Source organism: Salvelinus alpinus, chromosome 10 (assembly GCF_045679555.1).
Source record: "Salvelinus alpinus chromosome 10, SLU_Salpinus.1, whole genome shotgun sequence".
Taxonomy (NCBI): domain Eukaryota; kingdom Metazoa; phylum Chordata; class Actinopteri; order Salmoniformes; family Salmonidae; genus Salvelinus; species Salvelinus alpinus.
The window spans coordinates 34946749-34958804 of NC_092095.1; the positions used below are offsets into that span (position 1 = coordinate 34946749).

At 40.4% G+C, this 12056-nt stretch overlaps 1 long non-coding RNA gene across 4 annotated transcripts in view; it reads right to left on the reverse strand.

The window, feature by feature from the left end:
- Positions 1 to 12056, reverse strand: part of LOC139532001 (uncharacterized) — a 43690-nt gene that overhangs the window by 29262 nt on the left and 2372 nt on the right. For 2 of the 4 annotated variants that reach the window (XR_011666467.1, XR_011666469.1), the window contains exons 3-4: positions 10734 to 10847; positions 10002 to 10108 (exon numbers count right to left, since the gene is read on the reverse strand). This is a non-coding gene — a long non-coding RNA (uncharacterized lncRNA). Of the gene's footprint in view, positions 1 to 7111; positions 7457 to 10001; positions 10109 to 10733; positions 10848 to 12056 lie in introns of those variants that run through there. The other 2 variants (XR_011666468.1, XR_011666470.1) reach the window with 2 other exon arrangements.

Below are 12056 nucleotides of genomic sequence, written 5' to 3' on the forward strand. Positions count from 1 at the left end.
TTATGCTCGACCCACTCAGTTTTCCACCACAAAACACCAGAAAATTGCCAAAAGGAGAAAAACCAGCTCACCTGCTTTTACACTATCACTTGGCTATTACGTAACAGGGGTGACCTTAAAATGAGGAACAAGTTGTTTTTTGTAACCTTAAAATGAATCACTAATCTCATGGAATTAATAACACAATTCAGAAATGAGTCAAAGCAACAAAGGAGAAATGTTGGGGTTAAGTGGGTTAAAATCTTCCCAGAAGCCACAGAGGGACATGTCAAAATGATGAATTGTAGCACTCTAGCAAGTCTTTGTTCATATAAATAAAATCGATTTGATTGAATTTTGCATGTGGTCAATATGAAAAACGACTTCCTTTCATATAACAGGCTTTTAACGTGTCATATTCGTGCACAATTTCTACTTACAATATCAGAAGGGACGCAACATTTAAAATTTAAAAAAGGACTAATTTCGTGGACCAAAACTACATCTGTGTTTGCAAGAACACAAGGCAACCCTCATGCTCACTACCATCCCTTCTGACATCATTGAATGACTATGACCGCGTCACATTCCCTACCTAGTGCCATTTGACGCACCCTATTTCTCTGTAATTGGGTCACGAAGGAAAATGGTTCATTCTCAATATTCTGCAAGAAGAATGTTTTCCCTAATAACCCTGTTTACATAGACACAATGCAGAACATCGCCAATCAACATAAACGTTCTACAACAACGTCCATTTTATTTGTGTGATGCGTATTTGATTTGGAGTTCGGACATATAAAGTTTATATGTGAAAACGACTTCTAAGATGTATACTTTCTGTTTTTCCGAACTCACTTCACTCGCGCCCAAAAAGGAAGCTCGCGTTGCTCGTACGGGCAGGTCTAATACACCATACTGGTAATCATGTTTCATATGAATGTAATTATTCTGTTATGATGAGTTACAACATTTTCTGGTTGTTGTTATGTTACCAGTTGCAAAATATATTTGTGATGTGATGGTGTCATTGGATACTTCCTAGGTCTATGGTTGTGTTTGCCTCTGTAGAGATGGGAAGCATGGAGGTCCTCCACATACATGTGTGGTATTAAGCAGCAGAAGAGAGAGTGGCTCCAGCCCCTGCTCCGTGGACATATCTAATGCTATTTCTTTTGTTCAAATATTTTTTATTGAGCACACACAAGAATGGTGTATAGGTATAAGACAGGTATACAATTCTTATCTAAACATAAAAGAGCAGACAGAAACAAAAAGACCCAGAGTTCTGGGTACAAAACAAATATTACAAGACATACAGAATAAGGACAGGTAGAAAGAAAGAGGGTAGGTGTCACCCCCCACTTATTCCCCCCCCACTTCTTCCCCCCCTTATCCCTTCCCCTTATTCCCCTCCCGACTGCTCGGGTGGCGGTGCCAGCACATGCTGCCCAAAGGTGGATTAAAATATTACAATTGAGAGTGCGTTAAAAAGTACAAATTCACAGCGCCGAATGGTCCAAGTAAGAGAGGAAAGGCTGCCAGATTTGATCAAATGTTGATAATTTATTGTTCAGAATATATCTAATTCTTTCTAAGTGTACAGTGTTTGCCAATTCGCTGAGCCATAATTTGGTAGTGGGCGCTTCCCTCTTTTTCCAAAACAACAAGATTAGTTTTTTTGCCGAAATGAGACTGTAAGAGATTAGTTGTTTTTGAGGGTTGGTTAATCCGTTTAGGGAATCAGACACTCCCAGGATTATTAGAAGCGGGTCTGGGTCAATTGAAGTCTCCAGAACTTCAGAGAGGATCCTAAAAATTCCACACCAGTAACCATACAAGCTAGAGCATAGGGCAAAGCAGTGGAGTAGTGTACCCTGTGCAGCCTGACATTTATCACACATAGGGGATGTATCAGGAAATATCCTATGCAGTTTGGTTTTGGAATAGTGTAATCTGTGTAATACCTTGAATTGTATGAGACGATGTCTGGAGTTAATGGAGCAGGTGTGGATATATTCCAAGCTATCTTCCCAGTCTGCCACCGAAATGTCAGTCCCTAGTTCTTCCTCCCATTTTGCCTTAATGGCATCTGTAGAAGGTGTGCTAACAGATTGAAAAGCATCATATAAAAGAGATATCAGTTTGTCTGAGGTGGGGGATGTCTTTATGCATCCGTCAAACATGGAAGGCTTAGCGTTCCCAAATGTTGGGAGGTGTTTTCTAACATAGTCTCTGATTTGTAGGTATCTGAAAAAGTTACTTCTAGGAAGATTATAAGTTTCCCTCAGCAACTCAAAGGAAGCAAAGGTCCCTTCTATATATAAATCCCCTATGGTACTTATCCCCAACTCTCCCCATTGCTCAAAGGTGTTATCAAGGTTAGAGGGGGCAAAGGAGGGGTTCCTGGCAACAGGGAGCATGAATGACAATGGTCTAAGCTCAAAGTGGGTTTTAATTTGCTTCCAGATTCGGACTGTGCTATGTATAATAGGATTGTTACGATAAAGTGACCTCTCCAGATTGACAGGCGACAAAATCACAGCACCAATAGAGAAGGGGTGACACTCCTCCCGCTCCATACTAAGCCAGCTGGGTGAGGGACGTGCGTCATCCAGCAAAAACGTAACAGCGCGGAGGTAATAAAATATAACATTTGGGAGAGACAATCCTCCTTCCATTTTGGATTTGCAGAGGTGTTTTTTACCTATCCTGTGTGTTTTATAATCCCAGATGAAAGGATTGATAATTGAGTCCAGTTGTTTATGAAAGGATTTAGGTATGAATACTGGGATGTTCTGGTATAGGTAGAGCAGTTGTGGGAGGAAGACCATTTTAATGGCATTAATTCTTCCGAGCAGAGAAATTGGGAGAGTTCTCCAAAATTGTATGTTTGTCTTGAGTTTTTGCATCAGAGAGGGGAAATTCTCTTTAAATAGTAAGGAGTATTGTTTGGTAACTACAATTCCTAGATAGGTAAATCTTTCTGAAGATAACTTAACTGGAAGATGTTCTAGCCAGGAGGTGTTTTGTAACCGTATGGGCATTAATTCACTCTTGTTCCAATTTATTCTGTATCCCGAGAAGGTACCAAACAAATTAATCACATCAAGAATAGCTGGAATACTAGTTTGGGGTTCTGTTACATAGAGGAGAATGTCATCTGCGTATAGGGAAATCTTATTTAGAGTATCTTTAGTATTATAGCCGTGTATTGCTGCATCAGATCTAATCGCCTGAGCGAGAGGTTCAATGATTAGGGCGAAGAGCATAGACGACAGCGCACAACCCTGCCTTGTCCCTCTGTAAAGGTTAAATCGGGGCGACAATGATTGGTTAGTGAGTATTCTCGCACAGGGGTTCCTATATAAAAGCTGGATCCAGTTTATGAACCCATCTCCAATATTAAATATCTGTAGGACTTTGAATAGATAGGACCACTCAACTTGGTCAAAAGCCTTCTCGGCGTCAAGAGATATAACGGCAAGGTCCACGTTTGGTAACCTCTGAGAATACATAATGTTGAAGAGGCGCCTGAGATTGAAGAATGAGTTTCTGTTCGGGATACAGCCGGTCTGGTCCGAATGGACCAATTTGCCAATTAAAGTGCTAAGCCTGTTAGCCAGGGTTTTTGCTAAAATCTTTTGGTCTGTATTAAGGAGGGATATTGGTCTGTATGACCCTACCTCTTCCGGATCTTTACCCTTCTTATGTATAACTGTAATGAATGCTTCATCCAAAGTAGATGGGAGAGCTCCATCCTCCTTGGCCTGAACCAACATTTTGTGCAGGTAGGGAGAGAGCATGTTGCTGAATGTTTTATAGAATTCACTAGGGTATCCATCTGGGCCCGGGGTCTTGCCACTCTTTAGAGATTTAATTGTTTCTCGAATTTCTTCAAGAGATATTTCCTTATTCAGGAAGTTAGAATCTTCCTGGTTCAGGGCAGGAAGATCTAATGCTATTTCTGTATGACAGGTACTGTATGACAGCTACCCTAGAGCCATGTATTAATATATCTCTATACACAGAGTGTACAAAACATTAGGAACATCTGTTCTTTCCATGACATAGACTGACCAGGTGACTCCAGGTGAATGGTACGATCCCTTATTGATGTCACCTGTTAAATCCACTTCAAATCAATGGCTGCATTTCAAACTCATAAAAGACGCACCCTCGTCCACTTACCCTCGCATTATGCCCTTGGTGGAATCCCTGCGTCCATATTTGTCGTCAGTCCAAATGATTAGCCAAGCAAGGGAAGATTGCATCGTAAGCCCCTCAGCCCTTGTTTTTAATGGAGTTTGTGAGTCTACAATTACGTTCACTTCAGGGCCTGAAACGCCCCATCATTCAATTCGCGATGATTGTACATCCGCTAAGAAAAGTCCGTCAAAACTTAAAACCTCCACGCCAATATGGAGTCAACATAGTGTAAGTAAAAACAAATGTAAATAAGTTAGAAATTGTGCTACTAATGCACAAACACATCTCGTAAAAGTAATTATGTTTTTGTTTGGTTAGCTTTTGAAAATTGTAGCAATAAAACATTTTCCTTCTTCAGAAGTTCCAGCTAGCCAGACTAACGTTATCATACAGTAGGCGTATATTAATAATTATATAGTTAATATAAGTAGACATACAATTATAATTGACTGTAGCGCATATAAAGCATCCACAAGCTACTGGTGCCTGAAAACACAATCACCGGGACGAGTGACGGATTTCCGGGCAAGGGCGGTCTATTTAAAATTCATTCCTTCCTCCTTTGCCCCTTCCCCTGCAAGTGTACACTCGTTAGACGTCATGATACGTCATCAGAAGTGTTTGACATTTGAGGGCTGACGCTTCGAACACACCGACACCGTTACTGAGCAAAATAGTACGCAGCACCATCTGGATACAGTATGTATGCAACAACAGATCAACATTCACCTTCTGCTACCATTTCTGTCAAGCGGTCTGCGCATACAGTTTGACGCATACGTTCGATACATCCAATGTACGCATCACACCGAACCGCAGGGTTTCATTGGAAACAAATGTAATTCTGCTGTACCAAAATGCAATGACGCTGTCTGTGTTTTCGAAGCGTGAGAGGAGAGGGTGTGTCGGACTGCAGCCAGTGTATATGAAGGGGAGGAGACAGGTTAAAAGAAGGATTTTTAAGCCTCGAGACAATCGAGACATGGATTGTGTATGTGTGCCATTCAGAGGATGAATGGGCAAGACAAAAGGTTTAAGTGCCTATGAACTGGGGGGTACGGCAGTAGGTTCCAGGCGCCCCAGTTTGAGTGTGTCAAGAACTGCTACGCTGCTGGGTTTTTCACGCTTAACAGTTTCTCGTCTGTATCAAGAATGGTCCACCACCCAAAGGACATCCAGCCAACTTGACACAACTGTGGAAAGCACTGGAGTCAACATGTGCCAGCATCCCTGTGGAACGCTTTCGACACCTTGTTGAGTCCATGCCCCGATTTCATTCAGGCTGTTTGTGGGCATGTTCAAGATTTGTACAGACTCAGAGCTTCAAAATGGTATATCATACACTGCAGTTGGAGGAAACATGGGAAAGTTATGCTTCTTTGAAATTTGACAAACGTGTTAGCTCACTTAGAGACAAGTAGGAAAAATGCCCAAGAAAGATTTTCAGTTTCTAGAGAGCTCTTTCTTCCGTTGCGCCCATTCAGTGTCGTTCACACCCTCTTAAGCCTTTGCCATCTCTGTATGAATTCACATGGAAACGCATGAGTCATCATGGCATTGTCCTCCTGAAAGTAATTGTTCTACTTAAACTCCCACTGAGCTTTATCGATAGCATCAGCTAAATTCAGGGCAGCAATGCTTTTGAGAGCTGTACAGGGCTGGGCGATATGGCCGAAATATCACATCACAATATTTTTATAATTATTGAAGGTATTTTATGTTTTTGAATAATAGTTCTAAATATGCTTAATAAGTAGTGCATGACTCTAGGGTGGAAACAAATGCATTCTAAGTGGTTTTAATAGGGCTTTCTCTCTGCCGATTGTTCTATACTGTTCAATCAAACTTCAACCCAAAATGATTCTGCATTTCCTTCACTCATTTGTTATCATTTCCACACTGTACCACATAAAAACTGTTGCGTTACATTTATAATGTGCCTACTCTGGTCTTGACATATGCGCTCTAGCCAACAGCTTGCAGATACAGTGCGGGTAGGCTGTGATGGTAGGGTAGTCTGCATGATTACTATGGATAAGAGCGAGAATATTTCTATTTGTCAAATGGCAATAAAGCATCGATCATCATGTCACCAGAATAAGACCCTCGATATTTATTGGAACGGAGCATCAAGCTCATCACCGTGCACTTTCACCACCCATCATAACTTATTTCATCTGTAGCCTAATAAACTGCATGGTTGGAAGGACCACACACCATATCATCCCTTGACTTCAAGTTTATTCCATATGATGGTTATTATATCAACTTTTGCTCATAAAAGGTGTTTCCACCGCCATTTCAAGCATGATTCATTTTACACATCATACCATGTCGAGCAAACAATTTTTTTTTTTTTATACTGGTATGACTTTACTCGCAGATAGTTTTTGGGATGGAAATGTGGTTTATGACCATGTATTTTCAATGGATTCAATGGCAATTCTTACTTTCTCCACAAGTGGCATTGTGACGATTTCTAGGGTGCTTTTGGCACCAGCACTACCTCACAGGCCAGATTCATGGCAAAAAAAGTATGTGTGCGCACCCAAACAGAGTTGCCAACTTAGCGACTTTGTCGCTATATTTAGCGAGTATTCAGACTGCTCTAGCGACACATTTTCAAAAAAGCAACTAGCGAAAAATTGAGCAACTTTTTCTGGTGTTACTGGAGACTCTGACGTGAAAGCACGTATCGTTCTTACTCTTCTCAACGAGCAGCGGGTGCTGCCGTGGGCCCCACCCCCGTCCCAAAGCACTCACAGGCGGCCCAGTCCTAGCGCAGCAGTCCCTCCCAGCTGCAGTCAGAGCAGGAGATGTTCACCCCTCCGCATCCAGACTGCTAATGAATCGCGCATGCGGGAAGCTGCCTGTCAGGGGTGCGTAACTGGTGGCATGGAAGTCAAACGCAGGAGAGTAGAGCTTGGTAAATAGCCAGAGCCGTTTAATGTACATAACTATCGGCATACAAAAATAACAAAACACATGGGCAACAAAACTCGTATCGCACCAGTCACATAAAGCACACGTCCTTACACTAAACAATTCCCGACAAGGACATGGGAGAATCAGAGGGAACATATACAACATGTAATTAGGGAATTGAAACCAGGTGAGTGTGACAACCAGACAAAAGAAATGGAACATGAAAAATAGATCGATGATGGCTAGAAGACCGGTGACGTCGACCGCCGAACACAGTCCGAACAAGGAGAGGAACCGACTTCAGCAGAAGTCGTGACACCGCCGCTGGCTGATCCCGCCCTGGCTTACATTTAAAAAAATAATTGTTTTACCTGAATAACGGCCAGACTAGTTACCATAATTTTCTCACAATGCCATTGACAGTTTTTTCTATTGTCTCTTTTTGGTCCATTTAGACTGTTAATGTAGATTGTATACAAAAAAAAGTAAAAATTTTTATGGTTATGTAATTTTTTTTTAACATGTGACATGTACTGTGACTTGTTATAGGCTCCTAAGTGGACCATAAGGTTAAAAACCAAACCAAATTAAGATTTTTTTTAAATTAAAACATTTAAAACCTAAGTAACTCCGCCAGAGTGTCTCTTTTGGGTCACTTTTGCCGGTCCCAAGCCCAGATAAAGGAGGAGGGTTGGAATTGTGACATAAAAAAAAGAATCAACGTTATTCCTCTCTCCTACAGCGTCCATCACAATTACATGCACATGGCCAATTATGCAAAGTAGGTGATGACGTCATTTAGCGACTTCTAGTTACTTTTAGGACAGCCAATAGCTACTTTCCTTACTGAGGAGATGGCAACACTGCACCCAAAGCTCTTGCTAGCAAATTAGCAGTTCTAAACTGTTAAGTCTCATACTGGCGGTAAAAACGGAGGATTGCCATAATATTTAGAGTTTCATCACTCAGTTATCCCATTTATATTACATTTAACAAACCAAACATTGAAATACGGTAAAGTAAAAATCCAAACCGGTTCGTGCATCAATACCAGTATATTTTAAAATACGGTTTACCACGCAGCCCTGGAGCTGTAGCAACACTTTTGCAGTTGCCCATTTACTATATATATATATATATATATATATATATATATATATATATATATATATATATATATATATATATATATATTATTTTTTTAAACATGGTACTAAAGATAATCTATATACTGACCAGGGAAGCCCCAATTCTGTTAAAGACAGAAGCCTGTGACATGACAGACCAATCAAAAAAGGATTAAAAAAGGACTCATCTCTCAGCATATCCAGCCCCTTCATTATCTCAGCTAATCATAGATCCTGCCTTTCTCCGTAAATAGCTCAGTGCTTTCTCCTTGGCTAAACTAGGCTCATAATTTTACATTTTTATTCATATTTACGGATCCCATACAAGTTTGAAAATACGCAGTGGTGGAAAAAGTACCCAATTTTCATACTAATAGTAAGAGTAAAGATACCTTAATAGAAAATGACTCAATTAAAAGTGAAACTCACCCAGTAAAATACTACTTAAGTAAAAGTCTAAAAGTATTTTGTTTAAATATACTTAAGTATCAAAAGCAAAAGTAATTGCTAAAATATACTTAAGTATCAAAAGTAAAAATATGAATAATTACAAATTTCTTATATAAAGCAAACCAGACAGCATCATTTTCTTGTTTTTTAAATTTATGGGTAGCCAGGGGCACTCTCCAACACTCATAATTTACAAACGAAGCATTTGTGTTTAGTGAGTCCGCCAGATCAGAGGCAGTAGGGATATTCTCTTGATAACCAGGTTATTGCTTCTTTAATCAGAACAACAGTTTTCAGCTGCGCTAACATAATTGCAAAAGGGTTTTCTAATGATCAATTAGCCTTTTAAAATGATAAACTTGGATTAGCTAATACAACGTGCCATTGGAACACAAGAGTAATGGTTGCTGATAATGGGCCTCTGTATGCCTATGCCGTTTCCAACTACAATAGTCATTTACAACATTAGCAAAGTCTACACTGTATTTCTGATAAATTTGATGTTATTTTAATGGACAAAAAATGTGCTTTTCTTTCAAAAACAAGGACATTTCTAAGTGACCCCAAACTTTTGAACGGTAGTGTACTTATCAAAAGTAAAAGTATAAATCATTTGAAATTGCTTATATTAAGCAAACCATGCGGCACAAATGTTTTTGTTAATTTACTGATAGCTAGGGGCACACTCCAACACAGACATCATTTACAAACAAAGCATTTGTGTTTAGTAAGTCCACCAGGTCAGAGGCAGTAGGGATAACCAGGGATGTTCTCTTGATAAGTGTGTGAATTGGACCATTTTCCTGTCAAAATGTAATGAGTACTTTTGGGTGTCAGCAAAAATGTATGGAGTGAAAAGTACATTATTTTCTTTAGGAATGTAGTGAAGTAAAAGTAGTCAAAAATATAAACTGTAAAGAAATAGTACAGATACCGAAAAAAAACTACTTAAGTAGTACTTTAAAGTATTTTTTACTTAAGTACTTTACACCACTACCTGCTGAGAAGGAAGCGGGTGCTGTCTCATGAACTCTGTGACCTAATGGAGCATGGGCCTGACCTTTAGCCATCTGGAGAAACAGTCTGGCATCTGCAGGGACAGATCTGGAGCGGCTACACACAAACAGACTCGCAACACACACACACACACACACACACACACACACACACACACACACACACACACACACACACACACACACACACACACACACACACACACACACACACACACACACACACACACACACACACACACACACAATAATGCGATGATAGGGTGTAGTTTTCGTATCATGTGAACCAAAATACCTTTCTGCAATCTGCATCCCAACCTGGGCCAACGGCTCCACACTCTGGCCAAACTGGGCAGCATTCGGAGCACTGGCATTGCCCAGGAGGTGGCGGACATAGATGTCCTAAATCAGAGAGAGAAAGATAGATTGAGAAAGAGAGAGTCGGAATGACAGACAGAATAAAGCGAGAAAAATCACAATTTATGATCCGCTGTGATCCATTTATGATCCTCCTGAATTGATGATCCTCCTGATTTTCCCATCAGCATGAAAGAGGGAAAATGCCAATGGTGTCTATTTTCAACCGGGGGTCAGAGATAGATGAAAGCCAACGCAGATTGATGAGAGAAAAAAAAGTTTGCAGATTGATGAGAAAAAAAAAACGTTTTGAATCTTTTACAGAACACACTCCAGGAGTCTGCTTTGGTTTGCCGTGTTCAGGTACAGACGAAAGATAATGAAAGCAGACAGGAGAAAAAAGTTGATGAGATTTAATTAGATGAGAATGTGGACCTGGGAATAGTTTGAGCTCATTAGCTGCCTCTTCAGCTGAACAGCCCCAAAGAGATGACAAGCTGGGAGATAGAGAAACTGCTACAGTGTGTTTGTGTGTTCCTTCATTTACGCCAGTCTATCTAACGTCAGTGAAAAGGTGCATCTTATCACACAGCTCTATGGGGAGTAATTATAGACTCCTTAAATGCACTCTGTGTGCATGCTTGTGTGTGTGTGAAAGAGAGAGACTAACCTGAGCGATCCCTGCCATCTTAAAGACAGAGAGGGCCAGGTAGAAGTTGAGCTGAGGCAGAGGATGGCATCCCCCGGCAGTAAATGGAGATCAGCTCCTCAGGAGTGGGTACACCTGGCCATTGAGAGAGAAATACAGACATTGGAAACTTAAGGCGTCCGCATACATAGGTTCGGTTAGCTTCTATCAGACCTCGGCTAGGCGAAGCGACCGTCTTTGCTCTCATACTCCCAAAAGCCGTTTGCTTGACAAATTTGAGAAAAAAAAGGGCAATATTACTGTTGTTTGTCCCTCTTGAACCACCGTAGCAACAACATAGGCAGAAACACTTCCTCAAAATAGTCAGAATGAATCTTAGAAATCAAGAAATCTGTCATTCATTTTGACAAGGAGGTCTTAGTCGCGCAATTTTACATCTACAGTAGCTAAGATGTTTGATTAAGTATTTCTCAAGTGAAAAAAATGTGCATGAAAACTATTCGTCTCTCGCTGAATGACAACAAATGTTCCCACTCCTACTACTAGTAGTACTGTTGACCAATCACAGACGAAGGGACATAGACTTCAGTGGCCGAAGTCTTCGACTTGCCTCAAGAAAACATTTTGTGTGTGCGAACTGCCAAAGACCAGAATGAACAAAAACGTCTCAAAATGTAGTAATAATATATGCGCAAACTGTTCTGACTGGGAAGCATACGGTAAGCTTAGCGTGTGTGTACTTTACTGTATTTATACTTAGAATGCAGTTTTTCAATGGTAAAAGTAAAAAAATAGCTGGAGTGGGACTTTTAACTTAGGATTTAGAGATCAGAAGCTGACCCTGCCTTCAGCATTTCTAACAGTGTCAGATGTAAGAGTTCAGAGGTTATAGCCTCCACACCCTTCAGGCTGCCCATGCTGTTAAGGACGCTGAGGCTACTGGGCCAATAGTTGGGTATCAGGAAGTAGTGCAGGTCTGCCATTGGCTGGCCCGTGGTGGATGCCAAGAGTGTGTAAAGCTGTCATTAAGGCAAAGGGTGGCTACTTTGAAGAATCTCAAATATAAAATATATTTTGATTTGTTTAACACGTTTTTGGTTACTACATGATTCCATATGTGTTGTTTCATAGTTTTTATGTCTTCACTATTATTCTACAATGTTAAAAATACAAAAAAATTAGTAGGTGTGCCCAAACTTTTAACTGGTACTGTAAATAGTCAAGTACAGATACCCCCCAAAACTACTTAAGTAGTAGTTTAAAGTATTTTTACTTAAGTACTTTACACCACTGGCTATATAGAGCGGGTGCCGATACCGAGTCAATATGCAGAGGTAAAGGTTA